The sequence below is a fragment of the Platalea leucorodia genome, assembly GCF_965183815.1.
Source record: "Platalea leucorodia genome assembly, chromosome: 6".
Taxonomy (NCBI): Eukaryota; Metazoa; Chordata; class Aves; order Pelecaniformes; family Threskiornithidae; genus Platalea; species Platalea leucorodia.
The window spans coordinates 20098262-20124708 of record NC_138828.1 but is presented as its reverse complement, the minus strand read 5'-3'; the positions used below and the strand labels follow the sequence as shown (position 1 = coordinate 20124708).

General features: G+C 39.6%; 1 protein-coding gene across 1 annotated transcript in view; it reads left to right on the top strand.

The window, feature by feature from the left end:
• ARHGAP24 (Rho GTPase activating protein 24) overlaps positions 1-26447 on the top strand; it is a gene marked incomplete at its 3' end in the record, with an annotated part of 222085 nt that overhangs the window by 10543 nt on the left and 185095 nt on the right. The gene's annotated exons all lie outside the window — the stretch shown is intronic.

Here is a 26447-nt window from a genome sequence, read left to right as displayed (position 1 = left end):
TCTAATGCCATAAAATATCCAACAAATCTCCATACAACATGGCTCTTGGGGGAAAAAGAGTATGGTAGCTGTGATAACATTTTTTCACTCAATAGTTTGATTTTTGAGCTGCAGGAACATTCCTATCTTTTTTGTACTTCCTTCTTGGAAAAAAAGTTTAGCCTTTTCTTCTGAATCTTGGAGGTGCCACATGATGGACTACTGTGTCCAAGTAGTGACTTGTCTGTGACAAGTCAGTGGGCTGTTCAGTTTCCTGTCACATACCTTAAATAGAGAGCTCTAATGTGAATACAGTGTCACGTACCTTACTGATTCATAGCCTCATTGCTCCTTTCATCCCTAGATGGGGATCAGAGGTCCATTGTGAGATATAGGAAGGCCCTGCAGAGGGACCTGGACAGGCTGGATCGTTGGGCCGGGGCCAAATGTATGGGGTTCAACAAGGCTGAGTGCCGGGTCCTGCACTTGGGTCAGAACAACCCCATGCAACGCTACAGGCTTGGGGAGGAGTGGCTGGAGAGCTGCCTGGCGGAAAAGGACCTGGGGGTGTTGGTTGACAGCTGCCTGAACATGAGCCATCAGTGTGCCCAGGTGGCCAAGAGGGCCAATGGCATCCTGGCTTGTATCAGGAATAGTGTGGCCAGCAGGACCAGGGAGGTGATAGTGCCCCTGTACTTGGCACTGGTGAGGCTGCATCTCGGGTGCTGTGTTCGGTTTTGGGCCCCTCCCTACAAGAAGGACATGGAGGTGCTGGAGCGTGTCCAGAGAAGGGCAACGAAGTTGGTGAAGGGTCTAGAGCACAAGTCTTATGAGGAGTGGCTGAGGGAGCTGGGGTTGTTTAGCCTGGAGAAGAGGAGGCTGAGGGGAGACCTTATTGCTCTCTACAACTACCTGAAAGGAGGTTGTAGCAAGGTGGGGGTCAGTCTCTTCTCCCAAGTAACGAGTGATAGGACGAGAGGAAACGGCCTCAAGCTGCACCAGGGGAGGTTTAGGTTGGCTATTAGGAAAAAATTCTTCACCGAAAGGGTGGTCAAGCATTGGACCAGGCTGCCCAGGGAAGTGGTTGAGTCTCCATCCCTGGAGGTATTTAAAGAACAGATAGATGTGGTGCTCAAGGACATGGTATAGTGATGGACTTGGCAGTGATAGGTTAACAGTTGGACTCGATGATCTTGAAGGTCTTTTCCAACCTTGACGATTCTATGATTCTACATGGCTTGCATGCGTCTTATTCAAAGTAGTCTTGAAGTACTCAAAAAATCCCATGATACTTCCTGTTAAATCTACACCTTTCTCTCATGGAAAAATTCTCTTTGCATGTTACTGAGCTTTATGAAGTCCTGTTCTTTAACACGTGTGGTGCACACCTCCTCTACATCTTTATATATTGAAAGACAGTGTTTGTCTTCCATTTTCAGTTCTCTAACTTATTAAGTCTGGGATGGAAAGGCAGATAAAATAAAAAAAGAAACTTATTTTACTTGAAGAACAGTCCCTGTCTGCCCATTTTTACTGTTATGGCATGCTCACATAAAAGAAAAGGTGGACCATTAGCCAAATCTTCCACTGAAGGAATATTTAGTAATATCAGCAAGGTAAGGTAGCCTGGGATTTCCAGAAAGAACTGCTCTTCTGCCCATCTCTTCTACCTATGTAGAATTTCTGCTATTTAGAAATTGTAACTTGCAGTGCCTACAGCTGTAAGTCTTGCATTTACCCGCCCCAGTGCTTTTGAGAATAAGTAAGTAACTAAGATAGAGTAGGTTTTCTTTTATATTCCTAGATAAGATTTATTCTTGCCTTTGATCCACCCTTTTGTGATTTCAAGCAGTAAAGAGGTAATGTTGCCCTGGAGAATAACCAAAGGTATTAGGGAATCGCCTAGAAGCATGGAAACCAAGTAGCAAGCATGTCTAAAATCTCTCTATACAGGGACATTACTGACAGTTTCAGCCAGTACATGTTGAATATTGGCAGTGGTATGACAGTAGAGCTGAAAGGATGTATACCGACTTAGAGATGCTAACTTGGAAAATATTAAATGTGGAGCTGGTGGTAGCAAGGTCCTTTTTAGATTAGTGTGAAGTTAATGTCTGTGCTTAAAAAACCAGGATGAAAACTTGAGCTCAGAAATGAGCTGTGTGTGCTACTGGAGGTCTGGAAAAAGTAGATTTTTTTTTTTTTTTCCTGTGTGTGTTTTCAGAAGCACACAGAAGCATAGCTTTTTGGCATCTGCTATAGATGACTAGCAATGAAAAGTTTGAAGTCTTATCGCAAAAAAGAAAAAGATGATTTATTGGAAATGTCAAGAAATAAATCATGGAACCTAACAGGCCTGTTAAACAAGTTTCTTGGTTTGGGTATGTTTAAAAGCAAGGAGGCTTGAATGGTTCTTCTAGTTTATAAACCTGGATGCCTAGACAGATTGCTTGGAAACTGATATGAGCAAATAGTTTGTTCTGAGACTCATTGAAAGTGGAACAAAAAGAAACTGTGGTTTTTGGCTAGTCCGTCATTTGCAGAATTTTTGAGGCTAATAAGGTAGGAAAAAGTAAAGTAGTGTGGAAATCGTGACATGATTCTCTAATTTCTCTCCCTTTAACCGGCCTATTAAAATTTTACAGAGCTCTTCAGAGAGTGTTTTTAAGCATTATATGAAAATATATTAGTTTTGTCCAAGTTGTCATCAAAAGGTCACTGAATTCCAAGATGGTGTTGGTGAGACAGAAGATAGTAATTTGCCATCCTGGGACAAAACAGCACAGGGTAAAGTTGCTGTTTTGGTTGGAGTGATCTGAATATTTTTAATTTTATATTACAGGATTTTTACTGACCCTGGTTTTTATATACATATACATATATATATATATATGGTATGTCATATAGTATAACAAAATTGTCATTTCCGTTGGTTTAAATCACGTTTGAAGTGAAAAACAAATAATGCTTTGCTATTAAGTAGCATCTCTCCTTGGTGCTGCATTGTAACATTAGAATGGCTGATTGTTTTGGTCATGAATTTTGTGAAACAGTAAAGGAAGGTGCAGAAGTTGAAAAAATTTCTCATGGTAGGTGTTCTAGAGATGGGAGAATAATACTAAAGCCTCTGAAGTTGGGAAATGGGGAAGAAAGCCTTGATCTTAACACTTGTATACTTGTACACTTAGGACAGGATTGAATTGACTTGATAAACTGGTGTTGTTCAGACAAGGAGTCCGTGGACAAGGAGGCAGTGATTTTTTTCTTGCATGTTTTGTTTCTTTGTAGATATCAGAGCTACTTTGTCTTAGAGATCCTGAAAACATAGTCCTAGATCCATTTCTGCCAGTTTCTGCTAGTGGCATCTAGGCTTAAATTTGGCCTTGTGAGTGAACTATAACGTTTTTGTTTGACTTGGCAACATTTCAACAGCTAAAAAATGAAATTCAGATGTATGTGATTGATTCTTGATGCCATATCACTGTATTTTTTTAGCATTACATATTTCCTTATAGACTGTCTAAAAGTGCTTAATTTTCTACTTGTAATGTTTTTCTACCAATTTCTCTTTTGTCACCCATTGGTCCGTCATATGCTGTGCTAGTTTACTCTGAGAAAACCTGGTAGAATTACCTTGATTTGCAGGGTTGTGAAGGTGGTTGTCTGCAAAATGATGTGTAGATTGGGGATCTACAAAATTCTCTGCTGAAAATGGATTGTGGAATCTGGAAAGCATATTACAGGAAGAATAAGACACTTCAGCCTGCCTCCTTGAGAAGTGCTGTTGAATTGTTTTAAACGTTGTTATTCTCGTTGTCCATACAGATGAGAAATTTAAATGGAATGATGTCATTTGCAGAGCAGGGGAAAAAAAAAATCTCCACAGTAGAAAATCAATAATTGCCATAGCTCTCCTGGCTTTTGCACCACTTCACTTTACCCAAGCTGGCACGTATTCAGTGTATTTGCTTCTTGTTAATAGTCATGCTTTATGTCATTTAGTAGCATGAATGTGTGCTTCTACACAGCTGTTAAACTTTCTAAGGCATATGTGAAAAGGAAATATTAAATGTGAACAGTTTGCAAGTGTTCTCTTGCAAGAAAATAAATTCTCTCCATCAGTCAGGAAACAGACACCATATCATGTTATTGATCACAAACATCAAGCACAACCAAACAAAACACTGGATTTTATCTCACTGTAGAATTCAGGAAAACTTTGAATTGTTTAGGGTGGCATTTTACAAAAATGCTGCATTAATTTGAGCATTTGGGGTGGGGGAACAAAAAATTAAATTAAGTGACTACAAATGATCTTAAGTGTTTTAGTGCCTTGAGAATTGTCTTAAATGTAATGGTGAACTTGAAACTGCTGCTTTTTTCGAGCAATGATGAAAATGAGTCCCCCATCATTTCAGTTACCCATCCATAATGTCATGTTCTCACTTAGGATATGTTGCAAAGTTTTAAAAGCCACATAAATAGGCTTAAGCATCAGCAAATTATAAAATATGTTATGAATGATTCAGTCATTTCTCCATAATTAATTTAGAGCAAAGGTCTTTGGGATAACTTGTACTTTTTTGTTATGCTAATAGTTAATGCTAATTTTGCTGTGGTTTTTTGTAGCTAAAATGTAGAAGCTGTTCATCAGAAAAGTTTTAGTTGTTATCAAAGTACAATGAACTCTTGTAAGCTTGTGTGATGGCTGAATACAAATATGCTATAATAAGAGCAAATTTTTATCATTCTTCTTGACAGCCAGATTTTGACTGGCCCCTTTGTGGGTGTGCAGGGCTCGCAAATTAAAAAAAAAAGTCCTCTGGAGACAACAGAAGACAAGCTTCCAAGTACGTGTTTCTAACCTACCTGAGAGCTGGCTGTAATTGCAGCCTCTGTGTACAATAGACCAGAAGGAATAATATTTCATTGCTGTGTGCCTTCATTCAGGTAACGTACATGGCACATGTTTAAAACAGGAGAGGGCTCTGAGGGCTCTGAGAATTTCATCGACAGGTTTAGGGTGAATGTGGTCCTCGTGGTGAAATTGTGGGTCATTTCCACTGAGCATCTCCTATCCTCTCTACATAGCACTACGTTTTGCAGTTTGCCATGTTTGTTTTCAGACAGGTTCTTAAAAATTGCCAGAGACCTTAGAAAACCCAGCAACTGCTGTGCAGAAAACTGGGGACAGTTGGGTGTGGATACTGATGTGCCTTCAGTGCTTTTTGGACCTACTGTTATTCAGTATGTCGACCTGCTGTAGAGGTTGGTGCCAGCAGCTCCACAATCCATACTACTTTACCGATACAGTTTGACACACATTTCTTTCAAAAAAACTATTACTATTGGACTTTGTACTGTTGTTGTTACCCTGAGTGTTGCTGACAATGTCTTGGCATTCTGTTTGCTTGAGGGATCAGGTTTGTGACCTCAAGATACGTCTGCTGTGGGCTTTTGATAGCTGATGTAATTTTTCCTCAAACAAAAGCTTCCATTTATATTGTGTTCAGTATCTCCTGAAATCCAATAAAAAGGGCAGAAGAAGTATTGCTGGGAAAAATACAACTCATACCAATAAAACAAGAATCAGGTAAACATAGTATAAGAAATAAGTATAAAGCCAGTAGTGAGTTGAAAATTGTGGAACATACAGTTTTATGATTATTCCAGTTGTTTGTGTCAATCTACAAACTGAAAGAGGAAAACTTCCTGCAAAAGTCATGTAGTTCGTGGAATAAAAATTACTATAGTTGTTCACAAGTAAAAATCTTTCATCATTACTGCTGTTTTATCCGCCACACATCCACAAGTTTGTTCATATGCTTAAATCCTTGGTTTTGACAGGGTAGATGCTGTCCTAGTAAAAAACATTGTAAAAATGGGATGATTTCTTCACATACAGTGGAAATAATTAGCAGTGAGGGATGCTAAGGTGTGCTTTCCTGAACCGCTGTATTTTCATAAATTCAGAACCACATTTAACATTTTGAGCTTGATGTGAAATCATGCAAACCTCAAACCATGGGAAATCTGAAACAGTTCATGGTAGCAATACTGAGAAATCTTTTGGCTAAACAGTAAAATAAGCATGCCTTCAGAATATACATTTTTTGTTTATGTATAGGGTCCTCATGAACAGCTTTAGGTTTATGGAATCATAGTCATCAAGATGATGAAGATGTTTGAATACTATTCAGACCATCTTTTTTTAGTAAAAATTTGGATGAAGGTGTAGAGCATGGAGAAACTGAACTTGTGCCAAGTGGTGTACATGCATTTCTGGCTCTGAAGAAATGGTTTGATACAGGAGTAGTCCTCACTGAACACTTGAAGGCTTTTGCTGGGCAGTGGAAAGGTGGTGCTCATTTCTGTTATCTAAACAAGGGACTATTTACTCACTTAAGCATGCTGTGGGAGAGTAATTTTGATGGTTTATATTGCTGCCAGTGGATATTGCTGATGTACTTCTGAGCCACTGATTTGCTTGCCTTAGTGAGCCGATGTTTATCATCTTCCCCTTTAAGTTGTTTTTCTCCTTGGTGTTTGCACCCTTCAAACATTTGTGGAATGTTTTGTGTTCTTTTCTTGGCTGTCATGGTGTCAGTCCAACCAAATGCTCATCTTCATTCCTCTGCCCTGAATGTCTTCCAAGTTGTCTTTGTTGTTTCCAGTGGAGAAAAATCAAACTCAGTAAACAAGCTGATGATATGTTGATATGATGTATTATTTTCCATATTGAATTGGAAAGCAAGTTTGCAAATAATTTGTTATATATTACCACTGTTAGGGAACTGTAATGAAGAAAGCAATCTATGTTTACTCTGTATTCCTTTCAGGCTATTTTTATCAGGGAAGGCAAATGATTTTTTTCAAATGTGAATCTTGCAAGAAATAGGCCAGAGTTGCAGTGTCTTCTCTGTTTGTTCTTTGTCCATCAAATGTGATTCTTGCAATTCTCATGAGGATCAAATCGTCTTATAAATCTTAAAGGCAGGTTTCTATCCACGAGCAACCACTTCACTGCCTTAAGGTAGGAAGGAAAAATCCAGAACGGCTTTGACAAAGTTTGAGTTTTGTAAATTGTTCCATCACTTCCAAATTACCATTATCAAAGCCTTTTTTTCAGGGATGCTAGGACAACTTGCTAAGGTTTTGCTTTGCATATTCAAGATTTAAATACTTCCTTGGGAAAAGTTTTGTCACAGAGCTGCTTGAATGATAGGTTTTTATGAAAATCTGGACCATGAGGTGAATTATGCCAGGATGCTCCCCAGCTCCCAGATGTTACATATCTTTTGGGGTACTCCAGATTCCTCAGCAGTCTCTCAGGAAATGTCACACTGCTGTGAGAGCTGCTTATGTCCTTCCTTCTTTACAGCAAACATGAAGCAAAATTCCCCAGTGAACCATAATAAAAATGATAAAGCAGCTTTGTTCTGGAAGACTGTGTTGAAATCTTCCTCTTACACCTGGTTTTGATTTTTTCATTCCATCGTGTGCTGTGCTGCTTATCACAGGACTTTTGGTTTTGCCAACAGAAATTTGCCCTTCTTCTGTTTTTTTCAGATTTCTAATTTGCAATTCAAATAACTTGGGATTAGAGTTTAGCACATCTAATGCATATTTGCCAGAGAGAAGAACTGGAAGTTGTGTTTAAAATATTTTGCTTTCATAATATCCAGATGTGTCTAGACTTCCTTTGTCTGTCAACTGTGGTGATGTCATCTCAGTTTTCTTCTTTTCCTTTCACTTTGTGTTCTTCACAATTGAGTAATTCAAGGGATAAACTGTGGCTTAGTCCTCCATGTAAAGTGTGACACAGGGATGTGATCAGGTTCCCCTCAGCATCTGTTCTGAATTGAAGTCGCGTTCTGTCTGCACAGAAGAGCTGTTGTTAAGTGTGTGTGTGTGTGTCACCTTTTCTTACTGTTGGATTCCTACTTCTAGGAGTCGTGCAACACTCCAGTTGGGTATTGGATTGAAGAGGGCTGGTCAACAACTTCCCAAAACACTTTCCCACCAGAAAGCACTCATTCATGTCATTATAACCATTAGTGGAAGCTTATCACTTGCATGCGTTTTTTTTTTTTTTAATTGAAATACTGCATTGCTTGATTTTAAGAGCATATTGTTAACTAGTGTCTAATATAAGAAATAATAGACTGTGTGTTGACTTTTAGGATATTAGGATGTTTCTGAAATGATGAGTTTCAATGGAAAGTAGGACTCAGATTCAAGTTTGAGATGAGAAAATATTTAGAAAGGTATGGGGGGGTTTTCTTGAGAATGTGAAGTCTAAGGTTCAGTACTGTCTGGTAGGAATGTGGTCATAATTGCACTTTTAACAATCTTAAAATTATGCTATTCATCTTCTCAGGAGCTGTTATGCATACTTGAGCTTGTACATGGATTTGGCAGTAAATCACATACAAAGATTTATTACTAGGTATCAACTTAAAGTGATCACCATGATAAATGTCTACTTCTTTGTTTATATTGTTGTTCATTTAAAATTATACATAAATCTTGCATGTGTAATACTGTGAAAGAGCTGCCATCTGACAACTCTCTCTCTTTTTTTTTTCCCTACCAGTATCTCATTATCTTCTAGATGCAAAGAACTGTTTGCGATGTTTTCTTCAGACTTTGAATTGTCTCTTGTAATTTCTGTGTGATGGCACAATAGCTGTAGGCCCTGGATACACAGCGTCAGTGATATGTTGGTTGCTAGGTTCATTTGTCCCCCTGACAAAAACAGATTTCTTCAGAGATGGTCCCATCCTCACTTTATGATGGCTTTGGGATTGAAAAGATGATTGTAATTGGGCTCTAAAGTTACCACTCAGGTTGTGGTTCCCAGTTCCTTTTCTGTCCTCATACTCTGGTTATAACATCTTGCAGAATTAGCAGTCCAGAGCAGATATCACTGTGAGAGTTAGATGCTTTTCTTGAATGCCTTTTTCAGATTCCTCCTACAAAATAGTTGGTAAATGTTTCAGGGTTGTGAAACCAAATAAAACGGAGAGGTTATGACTGTACTGCTTTGTGTGATCTCCTCTCCTCCTTCTGTACATTGTTTTTCAGGGAAAACTCCTTCACCATTTTCCACGCCATTTTCTGCAAAGACTTGTGTACCCATGGCTGTGGTAGATATTGTCAGTCTTGTTACAGGACCAGCAAACCAAAATGCCCTCTTGGTACAGTGGACAGGTCTTTTTTGGTTGCCAAAAATGCGTACTCTTAGCTCATTACCTTTCTTGGGAAAAATGAACCATTTAGTATGGACAGGAGCATTTTCTTTATACTATTCTTTACAGTGTACGTGTCTGTTTAGGAAGGGGAGGGACAGTAGATGGAGACTGGTTTTAGCTTCTCCGCTGCCTTTTGAGAGAGGCAAGTGGAATTTTTCATGACTGCCTTTGCCCTACCTCCCTTATATTTCTCAACTGTTGAACCAGGTGTAGAGCTGTTAAAGGCTCAACACAGCTGCACACCTGTGCCAGTGTTGTGCTTGGATCACCTATATGGGTGTTTGTGCAGGAAAAGCTGTGTGACCGAGCTGGATAAAAGTAGTAGTAACTAAATCATTGCCTAGTAAATTCCTGGGAATGTATTTTGCTTGTCCCAGAATACTTACAAAGGGAATGTTCATTTGCCCATTTTGAGCAGAAGAAAATAAATTGAGGTATTTACAAAAGTACTGTTTAAGGAGGGGGCATGGGGAAAGCAGATTGTTTAAAATCAATGGTTTTAACATACACACTCCTCCTCCACCTGCAGTTTTTTGGATTCAGAAAATGAACCCAGGCCTCTTTCCCATTCATACTAGATATTCAAAATGAGAAGCTTTATAGGTTGTTCAACAAGCTTTAAAGAACAATGTGAATTGTTGCAAGTGAAATTTTTCAGTGATTTGCTTAGTGAGTAACAGTAAAAGACATGTCAGGTTTTTTTTTTCAAGGTAAACTACTTACTGGATCTTGTCCCATTCTGCCAAAAGAAAACATCGGTTGGTGTCATCCTTAGGGATAACTTTGGTGATCTGATAATAGTGAAAATCAAATAGAAGTAGTTCTCTTGGTGATTTAGTTCTACATATCTTGCACTTAGCTTTAAAACTGTATTCTTCAGCCAGTCACAGTAATTAATAATTTTGAAAAATATGGGCTGTACAGGATTTTGGATGCTCAGATGCTGAAAAGAATCTTATCATCTGCTCAGTTTTGGTGAAAGATTAGCCAGATCCCTAACTCGTTACTGGGGAGGTGGGGACTTCAAAGAGGTGGTGTGTCTCAAGAACCTGTTTCTCTTTAAGATTTTCCCAGGAATGGATTCCAGTATTTCCTTGTCTTGCCAACCAGTAAAGCAGCTTGCACAGTTGCGAGCTAGGTTAACTACAAATACCTGTTTGTAATTCATCATCTGAGCTATGAATTCGGTAGGGGGCAAACCTGAGAAAGTGAAATGATTGACCTTGTTTTGTTTCATACCAGTTCCTTATGAAAATTAATTTAGCTAAAATGTATGAGTGAAACAAGTTATAGGTTAACTGAGCTGTATTTCCTGCATAAACAGTAACATTGTACTGGACCAATTAATTAACAAACTTATTTGCTGAATGCATCCTAATCTGCCCAACCTGAAGATGTTACTTGATAGACATGGCATTTTAAAGTACAGTTTCTGACACCATCTGACACTGATCCCTGATGGAGTCTTGTTGTTCCTTTTTTATTTTATCCATTGCAAAGTATGTAGGGCTGAGCATTGCTTTTTAATGCACTTGTAAGTTGTATTTTGCACCTGCTTTATAGACCAAGGAATGTTATAAAGTTCATGTGTCTGTTTAAAACCAGAATATCCCAGAAACAGAGATGTAAAGCAGTAACTTTTTGACCATAAGTGAAAATTTCAGCTGTAGTACAACTCATGTTACTATGGAACATACTCTTGAAACCCTTTTGTAAAAATTTATCTTACAGCAACTTTATTCCTCCACCCCAAAAGGCTAAAGCTTACCTGTGCTTAAATTGAATTTAACTTCTCATAGTACCTTGCAGGCTGGCCGTCTTCTCAGACTTTGTATTTTTGCTGGTACATGCACAAGCTTGAGCATCTGTGAGTTTCCATCGCAGCAGCTGGGTGCGCTGTCAGTTGGAGCAGTAAATACTGACAGTTCAGATAGATACACTATTGATAGGACAGTGCTCTAGTTGTGTTCAGTACTATAGATGATGTAAGAGTGGAACATATACCCAAACAGATTTGCAGTTTTCTTTTTCTGAAGTCAACCAATACTGGTTGTACTAGCCTTCTTCATAGCAAATTTCTTACGGAACTTCTTAATAGAGATAGTTGCAAGAACCTGCATTCCCTGCATAGGGAAAATCTAAAAAAAAAAAAAAAAAAAAATCCAGTGGAAATGGTGAGTTTTGGTGAAGGTTCCAGCTGAATTTATTCATATCTGTCTTGCAATTGGAGTTGCATGAAAAGGAGGAAAAGTTGATAATGCTCAGGTGAGTTTTCAACAGTACTAGAACTGAAGGATTTTGGAAGTAAACTTAAGCAACTTCTTCAGTAGCTGTACAGAATCTGTATCAATGTGAATAGGATATCTATATGGCTGGATGAGTAATACTAAGCATACTATGTGTTTTAGTGAATGTGACTAGTCCCAGTGAAGTGTATATATGTCTGATAAGAAATATTTGACATTACTGGAAAACCGAAGTGTGTGCATGCTTGGAAATGCAGTGGTAATGGTTGAACTTCCAGGCTATTTGCAAAATTTTTGTGGCGCTTAAGCCAGAAATAGCTGCTCCTTTGGAGAAGTTTCAAACATATTCTGTGTAAGGACTAAAGCATGAACTTGTAGCCTGGATAGACAATTTTCTGAATACTCAGCGAGTACCAGAGAAAGGTATCACGTGAAAAATTTACAGCCTACTGCCAAGTGTCAAAACTACTTACTGCAGAGCTTACAGATCAAGCTAATTCCTATCAAACTATGGTACCAAAGGATGGAGCTTTGGGAGGAGAATTTGTTCACCATTAATTAACTTCTAATGTGTAGAAATATTTTCAAAATGGGGAAAAAAACTGGGAAGCTGGGATTTAGGTGTGTGCTTTTAATGTTTTGGATTCAGTCAACGTTATGTTAATATTTGAGGACAAACTAAACATTGAGGAAGCTAAACATATACCCTAGTTAAACTTGTGTTTGCTACCTGCAACACCAATTAAAAGAACGAAGCCACCTACGCGTGGTGGAGGGAACGGCTTCATTTCACAGTGATAACCAGAAGTTATGTTAGCAATGGACGTACAGAAATGGTCCTTCTATGCTGTGACTATTCAAATAATAAAATGAGCAAGGTTTATATACTGGTGGCTGAGACTGAGGACTGCAAGTGCTTGTGCTTTCAATTTCTGTCTTGGTTAAGTATCTTGTAGGCTTTGGTCTGTCTTGGGAGTGTTGGGAAAGTGATGGATTTAGTCCTTTGGTCTTGGGTTTCCTGGGGCTGCCAGTACTGAGAGGTGTACATTCTTTCCCCTTTTGTCTAATTTCCTCCCTTTGAAGTGGAGATCAGGCTTCCATTGAAAGCAGAGGTTGTCTAGATACATGACACATGAACATCTGACTTTATTTGAGGGTACATGAAAGGCTTTTATTACTTTCTTTTAACATTTCTGTCTCGTAATATCATCCTAAATCACACTATGAAATGAAATCATGGTAGTTACTGCCTAGATTCCCTGTGTGCTGTAGAAAGCTTAATGTTTTATGTACAGGATCTTTCAAGGCCTAGCTGAGATTTCAGCTGCATTGTCTTCCGTATGTTTGGAAAAAAACCTTCATCATCTGCATCTAATTTAGCAGAGAGCTGGAATGCCAGAAACATTTTTGTTTCTGATGAAATATAACTGCAAGTACTTTGTGAGTGAAAGGATCAAATTGGAGTTGTTCCTCTATTTGTGTAAAGCGGAGAGGATGTCCAAGTTCTAGCTGCTTTTATCTATTTATAGGTTATGGTCCATATCTCTTCAATCTGGTGTGAGCGTAGAGGGCTGCAATGAGCCAATGTCGAAGTTATCAGGTCAGCCGTGGTTCGACCTGGCTCTTCGTGTACGGTAGAGGAGCTCTGCTGCTGCTCAGCTCTTGCTGCCTGTATTTGTGTGATGATCTAAAGTCCTTAATGAGCTGGCTGCTCCTGTAGGTCTCTTGTACATTGTACAAAAGACACTTGGTGATGTTTGATATCTTAATGTCTTGTGCTTAGACTCTTCAGCTGGCCTTGATGCAGAAGGTAGGTAGATGATACTGCTCTATTACAATGCCTAGTCACAAATAGCAACTGAATTAACAATTTTATTTTTTGTTTTGCTGAAGCATGTGGCAAATTTCGTTATCCTAAGAGGCAAAGTGAGTTGGTGCTTGTAAGCATTGATGTGTTTTGTATGTATGTATTTCGTCCAGATTCCTTTACCAGCTTATTGCCAAGGAAGCTGAATGCCTTCCACAAACAAAATAAGTCTGACATCTGTTAGCTGTGCTAGATTGTTTTTCTCTCTGTCAATTCTGAACATTTTATGTAAAAAGCTATTTTTTATTTCTTTGAAACTTCCAGGGCATTTGACTGTTTTGTTAGGAAATGGAAGGTTAAATAATTGTTTTTGATGAGTCTTGCTGTTTGCTCTAAGAGCTCTGAAGCGGCACTAGGAGTCTTATGTCTTCTAAAAGACAAAGGCCTTAGGAATAATTGAAAACAAAAAAGCGAAGAATTAGAAAAGCTTTTCCAGAGCTAATGTAAAAAGAGAACTCGGGTCACAAAACAATAATTAGGGCATCTGTTCTGCGAACTCCCTAAGTACGAAGTTCTTTGTGTTTTCTAGAAAACCCAATTGTTGCTGCAATGTCATCCATTATTTACACTGCCTAATCTGGTTTTTCAAAAGGTTAATTATATTTCTCCGTTCATAAAGGTTGAAATATTGTCTTGAGAAACATTGTGTCTGTTGGAAGATAAGTTGAAAAATCTTACTCCATCTTGCATCTGTTGTAATTAAACTTGGTTCCTAAATTTAGGTAAGTGATGAATCAAGGTGATATAAATCAGACAACTTTGAGCAAAAATTACTTCCTGTGGGATTGGTATCTAGACATTTTACCTTCTAACTTGGAAGAACAGAGGTAACTTTCAAATCATTATCTTATCAAGAGCAGATGAAAAAGTAAGAGTGGAGTTAAGGTTGCAAATACAGAGAAAAGGGAAGTCAAGTATGAAGTTACTAGAAGAACAGATTGATTTAATTGCCTTACATTGGACTTTCTTCAATGTCCTTTCTAGAGGTTGGTTGTAAGTATAATTCCTTGGAAAAAATTGTACATACTGATAGTTTTAAAATAATAAAAGTCGTAGTTGTAGCTTTTACCCAGCTCTACTGCACTGGCTTGCATGTGGAATAAACTGTGGTGCTGATTACTGTATTTCCTCTTAGCAGTCACCTCACATAATTCATACTTTCCAGAATGCCTTATTCTGCAAAAATCAGTCCTCAAACAATCTGTGCTTAGGCAAGTGAGGAGCTGCTTGAATTTGTGAGGCACTGATTTAAACTTCTGTTGGTTTCCTGCACTGATAAAATACGTTGCTTTTGAAATGCTGCATGGTATTGGTACAGGTTATAGATAACCTGAAGGTTACAAGTGAGGAAAAAAAGGTGTCCTTTCCTTTTTTCTAAAAATAAATATTTTTGAAATGACTATTTTGACACCTGCTGTAGATGACAGAGGAAAAAAATAATTATTCTATGAAAGGAATTTGATTTTGTCCTGTTTTCCTTAACCTGTAGTTATCACAAAGAAGGGAAAGATAAGACGACTTACATATGCATTACTCAGGGCTACTGAAACTCCTGGAAGAGCAAAACTGCAGGAACATGAGGATGAATTGCTCCTTGAACAAAGCTGGAAACTGGATACAGTAACTACCGTGTACAAGTTGCATGACATGCAAGAAGGGAATTAAACAGTTCCGCTAATAATAAGACATGAATAATATGGGTAGGAATCCTTGTAAAAGAGCACTTGGGAATTCTGACATCTCTCTTCATGAGGACAATAGTGTATAGAAGATACACTTGATATTCAAGTGCAAGGAGCTACATTGCATTGTATTTCTTTTACTGTTCTCCCTCTTTCTGTCTATTCAAGTCCTGGACAGGAGCATGAATTAGGTCAGTGCAATTCTATTTCCTATAATTTTAAAATATAAATCCTTGTTCATACCATTTGATTTGCGATCAAGCTTCCTTGATTTTTATTGTTATGGGCATTGCATAGCAAGTATGTCCTTCCAAGCTTTATGGTGAGTTTATTAGGCTGGGAAGGCCCTGTTCATTCTGATGTGGAAGTGATGTTCTATGTGTAAGAAGGCCTTTCTGTTGTATTTCCTTCTTTACTTTATTATTCTATGTTGTTTACTGATTATCATTGACTGGCTGATTGTATGTATCACAGAGCTGTTGTGGTTTCTCATCTCATGATGACAATTTTTAAAGTACTGGTGTCACGAAGGGGTGAAACTTAAAGAGCCAAAAGGAGAGTCACTGGGAGAAGAATGTCTGTTTTCGTGTTCCATGGAACTGCTTTTCCACTTGAGGTGCAAAAAGAAGAGCAGTCTGCATTGAGACCAAGAATCTACTTTCCTGCTAGTCAGGAACAAGCTAACCCCATGCTACCACAGAGGCAAGGACCTCAGCTGACAGCATCGCTAGAGCCATTAGCACAGCAAAATGAGCAGATCGGCCTGGTGATCCTAGTCCTCAAACCATGCTTGCTTGGCAAGTCGGTGACTGTTGTCTGCTGTTAACTTGTATCTGTAATATCCATGTGAACATGGTTACTTTCTCCTGTCCTGTAATTTATTGCTTCTGATGGCATGCTGCAAATGGGAATGAGTTTTATTCAGTCGTGACTGAAGATGTAATCTGGAGGGAAGCAGGGGGCAGGGACGGGGATGACGTAGTGTTATTAGCTAGCTGAGCAACTAGTAGGTAATTTACGGAGTCTGTCTTGTCATTAAGAGCGCAATATTATGTAACTTGGTCTCCAAGCGTCTTGATGGGTTAGCATGATGACTGGTGGCTTTCAGCAACTCCCCAAGAAACTAATATCATTCAAGAGTTATCCTAACATGTTTATTTCCCTGTTGATTTGTTACAGTCAGCAAATATTTGTAAGACGAAAAAAAAAAGCTGAAGTGGGATGAGTAACTTACATCGTCACAAAAAGCAAATGTGTATCTCGGAGATAGATAAGCTGGCATTATTTTCAGAGCTAGTGCTGAAAACATTTCAGAATTAAGCACCAAGTGTTGTAAGTATAACTGTGAAGAAAAGGAGGCCTGTGTTAGCGAGGAAGAAACATGCTTTGTTTAATATAGCGCTGTATCTTTCTGGTAGTGCTACAGAGATGACCCAGATCCAGGTCCATATATACTGCTTGTGACTTCATGCTGTAGGGGATAAGTTCAGTAAAAATAAGCGGTAATGTGAGTAACACTGAAGTAAATTCTGCATGTTCAAGTTTGTAAACAGAGAAGCCCCAATGAGGGTTTTTTTTCCCTTTCACACATGAACTAGAGAAATCTGTTCATGGGGTTCATGTTTCAAGGTGTACTTGTCCAAGGCAGTAGTTGCAGGCTTGTGAAATCACAGCTGTTTAAATGGGCAGAGAAAGAAAAATCAAGAAAGCAACTGTACAGAGCAATGATGTCCATGTAGAGAGATGGGCTGTTTTCTGGGGGAGGGCGCCAAGGTTTCTCTGTTGCTTTGACTACAGTAATGTGAAATAGTAAGGCCCTCCGAATGTAGGTGATTGATAACCTCCTTTCCCTTGGGTCTGCTGATATTCCGCTATGCAGATAGTGACTTACATAAAACAGACTCTCCTTACTGTAAAGGGAGTTAATAAGAGAAGGTAGATCTTGCTGGTTTGTTCTTAATATTATTTTGTGCTGTTAATGAGCTCTGTCATTCATAGCAGGAAGAAGTTATATTCTCAGGATACCTTGCCTCTCCTAAAGTAGATGCTGAATAAATTGAACTATGTAAACATGAACATGCTTAGCACAGTTTCAAAGTGATTCAGGACCTGCCATCTTTGGATTTTTTTCTCTTCTGCTTTTGCATCTTCTTTCTCTGAAGTGTTAGTCCTAGTTAATGCAACTGTCTCTCTTTTTGTAGCCTACTTAAAACGTGGAGAGTGCCTGATATTGCTTTGCTACTAGCTGGTGCTTTTTTTTAAGTAAACAAGACAAGAAATGTTTACCTTAGGTTTTGTGTAGGTCAGTAACGTGCATGTCTCCTGTTTCTGAATCATTTACTAGGTGAATAACAACTTGGTTTTCACTTTTTTTTTTTCTTTTTTTTGGTGGAGCAATGCCAGAAAAATATCTTTACATGGTTTTAGCTAGCTTTCAGGTTGCTGAAGATAACCAGTTACTTGCTAAAGTGCTCTTGACTTTAGTTCTGCTTCTCACTCAATTCACATAGCAGGCAAGTGTGAGGAGGAAGGCTACCCCCTATGGCAGCATGCAGTTACACCCTATGTTGTGCAGATTTCAAATGCATTTTACGTAATGACCAGAGAGACACGTGTGAACACAGAATGCTTTTAAAGAAGTTGTGCTCACCTGTTAACTGTGGGTTATAGTAACAGAGCCTGAAGACTGTGGGTGCAATACAGTAGAGAGTTGCACCTTTGGCTTTAACAGTTCCTTCAGTACAAGCTGGAAGAGTAGGTGTTAGCATCCATGCACAGATTGACCTTTTAAAAGATAAGGACCGCATGAATTTATACTGTTCCTCCATATGAATTAATTTCAGAGTAAAGGAGTGCTGGCTTAAGAATTTGGGGACAGTATTTGCTTGGAGCTTTACTGGAAAGGGCAGTGCCACAATGGCTTTATTAGTGTAGTATAGCATAATTTTTCATTTACTAGAACAATTTAGCTGGCATAACATACTCACTGCTGCTTTCTGAAATATATAGGAAGGATTGTGGACTCTATTTTTCTGATGCAAGCTTGGTTTTAAAAAAGTGAAATGTTAATTCCATAAGTATGAATTAATGTTTTTCCTGGGCAGAAGATGGAAATGTCAGCTACAAAGTAACGGTGCTTATTTTGAGTTGGCTTTTTCCATGGAAAGACACACATCTACTTTTAAAAATTTTGACTATCTTGTCTCCAGTATTCTAACATGGAAATTTATGTCAGTATGGTTAATGTTTTTAAGCGACAGAGGCAATTACCATTTATATAAAACATTTCTGAACAGCATTAAAAATATTCTGATTTCTGTTTAAAAGTAGGTCTGTTTTAAGTTTAGGTCCTGCTGGGGTTGGCATGCAGAGGGGACACAAATCTTGGCTCTGGTGCTGAGTTTAGTAGGAATGGAAGTGGATGCACCCTTGAGTGTGCCCGGTTTGAGCCTTTGGTTCTGACTTGCCTGTGTTTATTTCAGTTGGGACAGTGCCAAGATACACCCTGAAGCTGGGTGGGTGCTCACTACCTGTGTACAGTACGTGCCTACCTGTTTACTATCCATATGTGCTTTTGGATGCATACAGTACACGTGTAATGTGAACACATGTGCCACTACAGTTGCCCCTAGGTGATGCACTGTCCATGTACCTCCAGAGCGGATGAGAAACGGATGTGGTAATTCTGAATTTCAGTGCAAGCAGGTGCTATAATTCTGTCAGTTCCTCTGAGACGCTGGAACAGGATGCTCCTAAGCACACGTTTCAGTGATGCTGTGGTCCTTCTGGGGAACACATTTCCAAGTGTGAGATGTCTACTTCAGAGGATCTCTCAGCAGAATACCAAATGCTGCTGTTACTTGAACTTCTTTGAACTGAAAAGGAAACACATTACATTGTACTTAACAAAGCAGAAGGAAGTAATTTCACATGAAATGTTAGTAGTAAATATGTCAAAATAAGTCCATAGACTTCTGTTCATCAAGTGTGAACTAATGTAAGACTTAAAAGGTATTTATGGGGTGTGTTGAGGTGGGTTGAATCTTCCTTTGTTTCCACTGTGGCTTCTACAGAGGCACCCAGAAATAAGGTTCCTCCTGCTCTGAACATCTGTGTACCAGCAGAGATCTTGCCAGCCAGTACTTGCTGTGCTAGCCTCTTGTTGCCAGAGTTGGGACTTCGCTGGGCCTGTATTTGCTCTGAGCAGGAGATGAATTTGAAGCGTGGTGCGGGCAGCAAATGTTCCTCTTCCTTCCTCCCGCTCTCCAGCAACCACAAAACCTTTTTGCAGAACCCGTGTGCTCCTTCAATTTAGAAGAATTGCAGCAGGTTTGGGAGGAGGCTTTTGCTGCCATAGGCAAACTAGAATGTAGTTTTCCCACCCGTCGGCATGTTTAGTGGATGTGACTTGTAACATCTTAATTCTCTTGATCAATTTTACAAGGAATGTGGAAGGCCTGAACTGCTGTGAATAGGACAACATGGAAAATCCTGTTGTGTTGGATTTCCTAAAAGAGCATGCAGCCTCATTCCGTTCTCAGTGATTCACTGTCAAAGAGCTGCTGACATCCGTACCCGGATGCCTTTTGCCATCAGTCTTTGAGAACAAAGAGTAGTGCCAGTGATTATATTTTGAGAGATCATCTGTTGAGATCATGCTTGGACACAACTCTTAATCAATTCTTTTGTAAGTGAAGCCAGTAAATACTGAAATATTCACCACTCACGTGTGGGAATTAAGTTACTTTTAAGCTGTTCTTATGATCACTTTCTCCATGTAAAGTATGAAGCTGTAAACAGGGTTTGAGGTTTTTCGGTGTCAGATATTCAGAGGCAGCATAACCCATTGGTTGGGAGAGAAATCTGGGAGTTGGAATATCTTTTTGCTGTTCCAGATGCTGCTTTTGACTTGCTCCCTGATCTTTTCACTGCTCAGTATTTCAGCTTGTGAGACTTGCCAACTGTTCCACATTTCTTTGTCCATCTTGCATCACTTGACCCTTCAGCTACCAGAGGCTCTTTTCTGTCTTGTCTGTAGTTTTGCATGCTTCTCCAGATGGTTACAGCTGATTTTCTGCTGTATGCAGTTTCTCTCTAGCATTGCCAGTTTTACAGAATAAACTGAAGTGGAAGCCTGGGCAGAAACCTGAAGATGACGGCCCACTCCATTCTAATCACACCTTCACTTTTCCAATCACATTGGTAGCAGCAGCCTTGTCTTGCAACTGTGTGTTACCATGTGAGGAAAAAGCTGAGGACGTATGTGCATAATAAGTAACATGCAAAAGCATAATGGAGGCAGTGTTATCCTTGTAAAATGCTCCTTAAGCCTTCAAAACCCTTTTTTGTGATGTGACATTTTGTAATCACTGCTAAATCAGACATGGTATATCTGCACTTGAGAAAAGATAGCCAGATTGTGTGCAAATGTCTATCAGTTACACAAGTCTTCTACAGATAGCGTCCAGCTCGACTCAGAAAAGGCAGTAGGATTAGGAAGTGATGGAGAGAACAAAGTGTCATTTCTAGGTGTCAGAAGAGAGTCTGTAATGGACAAAGTGTTCTTAGCTGTGCAATTTCATTATGCCTCCTGCTGCCACCACAGTAGTGGAAGGACAAGAAAGGGTTTGTCTCAATGTTGCTGCATGGATTTAAACAGAATAGGACCTAGTGGCAAAGGCAGCAAAAGTTAACTTATGACAATTATTACCCAAAACACTGATCTGACAGCATGATGCCGTAATCACAGAATTGCTGCAGTTGCTTTGCTTTACAAAGCAGCAGCTGACAGATATGGGGGACACTTTGAAATACTTTGTTACCCAGCTGTCTCTACCAAGGGAGCCAATATGATTTTGTTGCTACATGGAGAAGAAATAAGTTCTAGCAAGTAGAGAAATGATGTGTTTAGGACTAACTCTGAGCTCCATTCGGTGCTGACTGCAGAAAGGACACAGGGGAGGCAAGAGGTTCTGACTCTGTGGTCCCCACATCTGCCAGCATTTTGTACCAAAGACCACACTAAATATGGAGGCACTACTATTGATCATTGCTCTTTCAAGAGCAATTGCAAAGTGTCTGGCACACTTCAGCTTCCTATCCACCAGCTTGGGCTGAATGCTGTCCTGAACATAATAGGGCAGAAGTTTTTTGAGAGACTAGTCTCTCGTGACTCCGAAAAGGTAGGTCTGATGCCTGTCAGAGACCCTAGACCATGTGCAAATTCGTACTGGCACAAATGCATGTGGTACTGTGGGATTATGCTGAGGGGAAGTGAACTAGTGTCCAGACCTCATCTATAGGGCTTGAACTGTGCCCATGTATACTAACGCTAGTCACAACCACAGAAGATAAATATGCACACACAAAAGTTGATGTTTTCAAAGGTGCCTGACAGAATTTAAGTAGTTTCCATTGTAATTCACAAGAAGTTGAATACCTTCTGATGTTCTTTATAAATTCTCTAGTCCCATTTTATTTGGGCTATTTATAGCTGTGCTTGAATTCCTGTAAGCAAACAGTAAGCTTGTAAAAGTTTGGCTAGTGTAGGAATATCTGTAGGATGGTTCTGGCATGGAAATGCAAATCATGTACTGAAGAGTTATATTTGACCAAGACCTCAATTTTCTGGCAAAATTATTGGGTCTTGGTTTTGGAACTGATCCCAAAATGCATTGAAAAGTAATGGAAATCTTTCCCTTAGCTTCACTGGGCAGTGGATCAGGCCTTCTACAATCTGACTGCTGATAACACCTCTCACAATTTTTTATTGCCTAAGCAGTAATTATTTAGGCCTTGGAAGTGAAGTTGTTTCAAGCAAAATATCTTCAGGCTGTCCCTGATAGGACAAAAATGAGAGTGGGGAATGCAGAACCACCAGATGTATCTGTGATTAGGAATGTTACTGCCAGTAGTACAAAAGGTTTCTCAGATGTCTCAGAAAACCTTCTGGATAAAAGTATAATGCCTGTTCTAAAGGCTTGTGGAGGAAAGCTACTGGCAAGTGCACTGCCACAGCTTTTGAAAAAGAACGAGACAGGAATGCTTTAAAATCTGTCCTTGCAGTGACAGAACTTGAGACGTGCTCTTTGCAATGTGCATCTTGTAAAAATGGTTGCTGAGCACTAGCAGAAAGTCAACTCTCTTTTTAAATATTTTTTTTTACCTCTTTGACATGTTTTTTCCTTTCCTGTGCAATATCCTGTTGACAGAAAAGATGAGCAGCAACTGATTTGAAGCACCCTGATGGTAAGAAATAGACCAATCTTTTGCTTCCTGCAGCAGTTGCTCACAAACGCATGCCTATGTTGTAGCAGAGATTCAGGTGTCTTGAGACATATTACTGGTGAGATAAATGCAGACAATGCTTTCACATACTAAGCATTTTTACAAAGTTGTTACTCAGCCAGACTAAATAAAGAAAAATCAAAAGGAAGCTCACTGGTCAGAGGCAGCACTCTGTACCTGAAAGATACTGATTGATAACCTTAAACTTAGGCACTTATGCTCTATATAGCTCATGGGAAATAAGTAGGAAGGAACCCAAAATTAGACATCACTTGGAAAGTGAGTTATATCTCTTCATGTAAGCATTACAGTATTGAAATAATCTAATTTTATATAGAACCGTTGTGTCACAAAAAATTTTATGAATTTTGCATGTGTGTATGTGTATATATATTTGGCAGATATGTTCATCAATGATGAAGTCAATTGTTGCTGCAAAATTCCAGCCTTTTACTGGATATCTGTTAATGTGTCTGACATAGAGAAGTCACCTCCATGCAGTATAGCATTGCTTGCCCTTTTGGGAGGGCAAGGGGATTAGACCTTGCAACAGCCTGGAGGAGTACGGTTCTGGGGCAGGCGCTTTAATGGCTTCTCATCTTTATCCATTTTGTGTCAGGCGGACATTGGGCTGCAAAGGACATAATACAGCCTCTGAGCAACAGCAAAGATGAAGAAGAGTTGCTGGAAGTCAACACTGATGATGTTTTGCATGCTTGAAATGTGCCACTTTGGCCATGAGAAATTTCAGTGAGAATAAAAACATACTGCAAACCATCCGAGTTTCTTGCCAAATGGGTCATCTTGGTGCAATCCTGTGATTATTCATTGTAACTGGATTTGCTGTGCTTCAATGAATTTCTCTGACTATTTCCTGGCAAAGTGCTGGGATCTGGGGGAGCTGCCCAATTCCATATTTCAAGTATTGACTGAGTGGTAGCTGAGGAGAAACACTTCCCTGCTTTCTGTGCATGGCAGTGGCATAGCCCTTCCACATTGGTGAGGAGAATGCAAGTGCAGTTATTTGCCTTCTAGACGGACTAGTGAGAGAGGCAGATACCCTTATGGGAGCAGAAAAAGGTTGGACTGGGGCCAGCAGTGGTAGTTGGCGATGGGCTCCGTGGACCAGGAGATGTTGATGCAGAGCCAGTGCGTCAGGGAACATTTCTCATTTTGTTTGCTTTGCACTCCCAATGTCCAGACAAGCCCAGGAGAGTTAGCCCACAACCAGCCCCAAATGAATAGACCATATAGCATTTGTTCAGTTCTGGTCATTACCTAAACTGGAGGTTGGCCAAGTCAGTAGAGTTGACTCTGGCAGCAAGTACAAGTTGTGTTTCCCGTTCAGAAGATGGGTTTGAGGAATATGCTCATTTAGTGCTTGAAAATGCATGGCTTTATGCCTTGTCTCATGAGAGCAAGAGGACTTGGAGTATGTTGATGTCATTCCACACTTTGTCATGTGTTATTTACATACTGTTTGCACCTCGCTGTTCTCTGCATCAGTGCCAGCACCCTGATATTTCTGCAATTTATTTTTATGATCTTGGTGTTGAAACAGCTGTAAAAACAACTAGTAAAAGTGAGCCAGCTGCTGGAATTTCTGATTCCGAGTCTGGTTTGTAGTAGGCAGATTCTGAAAGGGAAGGAGAGATGGAAAACAACAAATAAACTTAATCTCATGACTAAATACAATTCCTCTTAACAAAAACACGGTAGGTGGCTGAAATTTTAACTGCTGGAGAGAATTAAATCACTAATAAATGAAATAATGTAACTATTTTGTACAGAAAGTGTCCAAGGATATGCTACTGCTTTAAAGAAGATCTTACACTTGCCTGTGAGGACTTGGGAGCAGTAGAATGTCATCTCTCCTACACCTCATTTGTTTTAGTATTGCAGAAATAGTTTAAGATATAAATGTTACCAGACCAAGAGATGTAGATCAATTAACATTTTCCCTGGCTAGCTAAAATCCAAATACTTAGTTTGTACACTGGTGTGAACACCAGTGAAATGTGACTTTGTGGAACGAAATTTTAAAAAGCCTTTCATCCAAGTAGTTAATTGCTTTTGACTTTAGTATTTAGATTCTTGTTTGTGGTCCAAGTGTAATAGGGACCTGGTGTCCTTAACACTGCAGTGATACACATAATTACTGTATTTAAACTCCTCCTTTGTTCCTGCCTTGAGGCTGGCCCAAGCAACAGAGGGAAACTCATCAGGTTAGTTGAAGCTGAGAGCTGTGATTTTCTGCGGTTGTGCAGCAGGGAGCAGGGGATAGCCTATGGGTAATGATTTTGTTCCTTACTTTTTTCAGCTGCAATAACTTACCTGCTGTTTACAATGCTTTCCTTAAAATATTTGCTAATTCACTTTCTAAGGATTTGAGTTGGAGGGCTGCTTCTTGGCATCTACTTTGGCCCAGTCAAAAACCAGCAGCATCCAAGAGATTTCTGCTTGTACTCAAGAAATGCCTATTCTGAGTTGGGTGCATTTCCTTTTGGAGAGAATGATTTCGTATAGCACAGAAAAGTCTGTCCTCATTCCTGAGATGTTTTCAGGACACACACGGTAGCAGAGGTAGGGTACAAGTCAGTTTCATAAAACCTGCTGTGTATGGATGAAGTCAGTTCTTGGAGATTCTCTGATCATTGCTTATTGCAAATAATTTCACTTAACCTGTCTTCCTCCTACTAAAGAGCTAAGGTAACAAGTGAGGGAGCTTGGGCATCCAGGGATAAAGCTGTAGGGGTTTCAGAGGCTGCTTGGCCACTGCTTTGTTGCATTCATAGTTAATTATTACAGTGCAAAGTGAATGAAAAATATTACAAGAGCCCAGACCACCTTGATGTGTGAGCAGACTTTCATGAACCAGGCACTGAGAAAGCAAGCTATTAATTTTTCTAGTGATGGTTGCATCTCCATTTGCAGCTCCAGACTGGAAGGAGGCAAGGTTCAGTTCAGAAACTCACTGCAACATGTAATATACTCTGCAGCCCCAGAGCTGCAGTTTTCAGAGCGTGTACTCTGATGGTACGTAAACCACAGAGAAACCCTCTGCCAGTGTGGTCTGAGGGTTTATCAGCTGGTCTATTCTTGTTAAGATGTAATTGTAACCTCAGGCACAAAAAAAAAATCTTTGTCTGCTCTGCTGAGAGCCAGACACGTTTGTATGTTTTGCAGGGACACTTTGCTCAAGTAAATGTACGAGTGTTCTGGGTGACTCTAGGTGAACCCTAAAGAGGCAGGAGAAAGATTTTCTCTTCCTTTTTCTGAGAAGAATACCAAGTGATTTAAGTTTTGATCCTGCAATTTGTACTTTGCAATGAAACCTCTGTATTCGTGTTGAGGCCCGTTAACCTCAGTGGCACAGGGCAATTAAGAGTTTTAATCACGGAGATCGGATTCCAGGATCCAGCCCAAAGTAGGGATGTGACAACAGACTGTGTGGGGGTATTAAAAGCAAAAGGTGTAAACACATAGCAGAGATGGCAGCTAGAGGATAAGTGTGAACGGTAGGAAGAAAGGAGCCAAAGGAGCCAAAGGAAAAACGGGCTGAAAAACACTCGTGACTGGAATCTATTGATCTATTTATTTCTTCTTGCTTGATTATGTTGCAGTTTATTTTACAATGATGTAACACTATCCAGACAAAGCACATTTCTAATCTACCTTAGAAGCTGAGCACATAGCTTTGCAATGCAGATGTCTGTTACTACGTTCAGTAGCAGTATTGTTGCTGTACAGGGGACCAGAGCAGGATTGCCAGGCTTGGGCTCACCTATCTACTTTGCCAAAGTCAGAACAGGAAGCTTTGGTCTATGTATTCTTAGGCAGAGATGTCTCCTGCCTGCAATGTTTAGAATATTTTATTCTTTTCCCACCCTGATGTTTAGAAACAATAAATACATTACCTATGAAGCCGGCTTTCCCAGGCCCTAACAGCTGTGCAAGTTCCTGACTAGCCAAGAAAGGCTGCCAGTGGTAGTCTAGAAAGAAAAGAAACATGTTGTTCTTCAGGCACTTAGAGACAGAGAAATTTCACTGTTAATTTTGCACACTGCTGTGTTTGTGGTTATGGTCACATTTTATTCTGTTTAGGTATACACTATTTGGCACATGTAGGTCT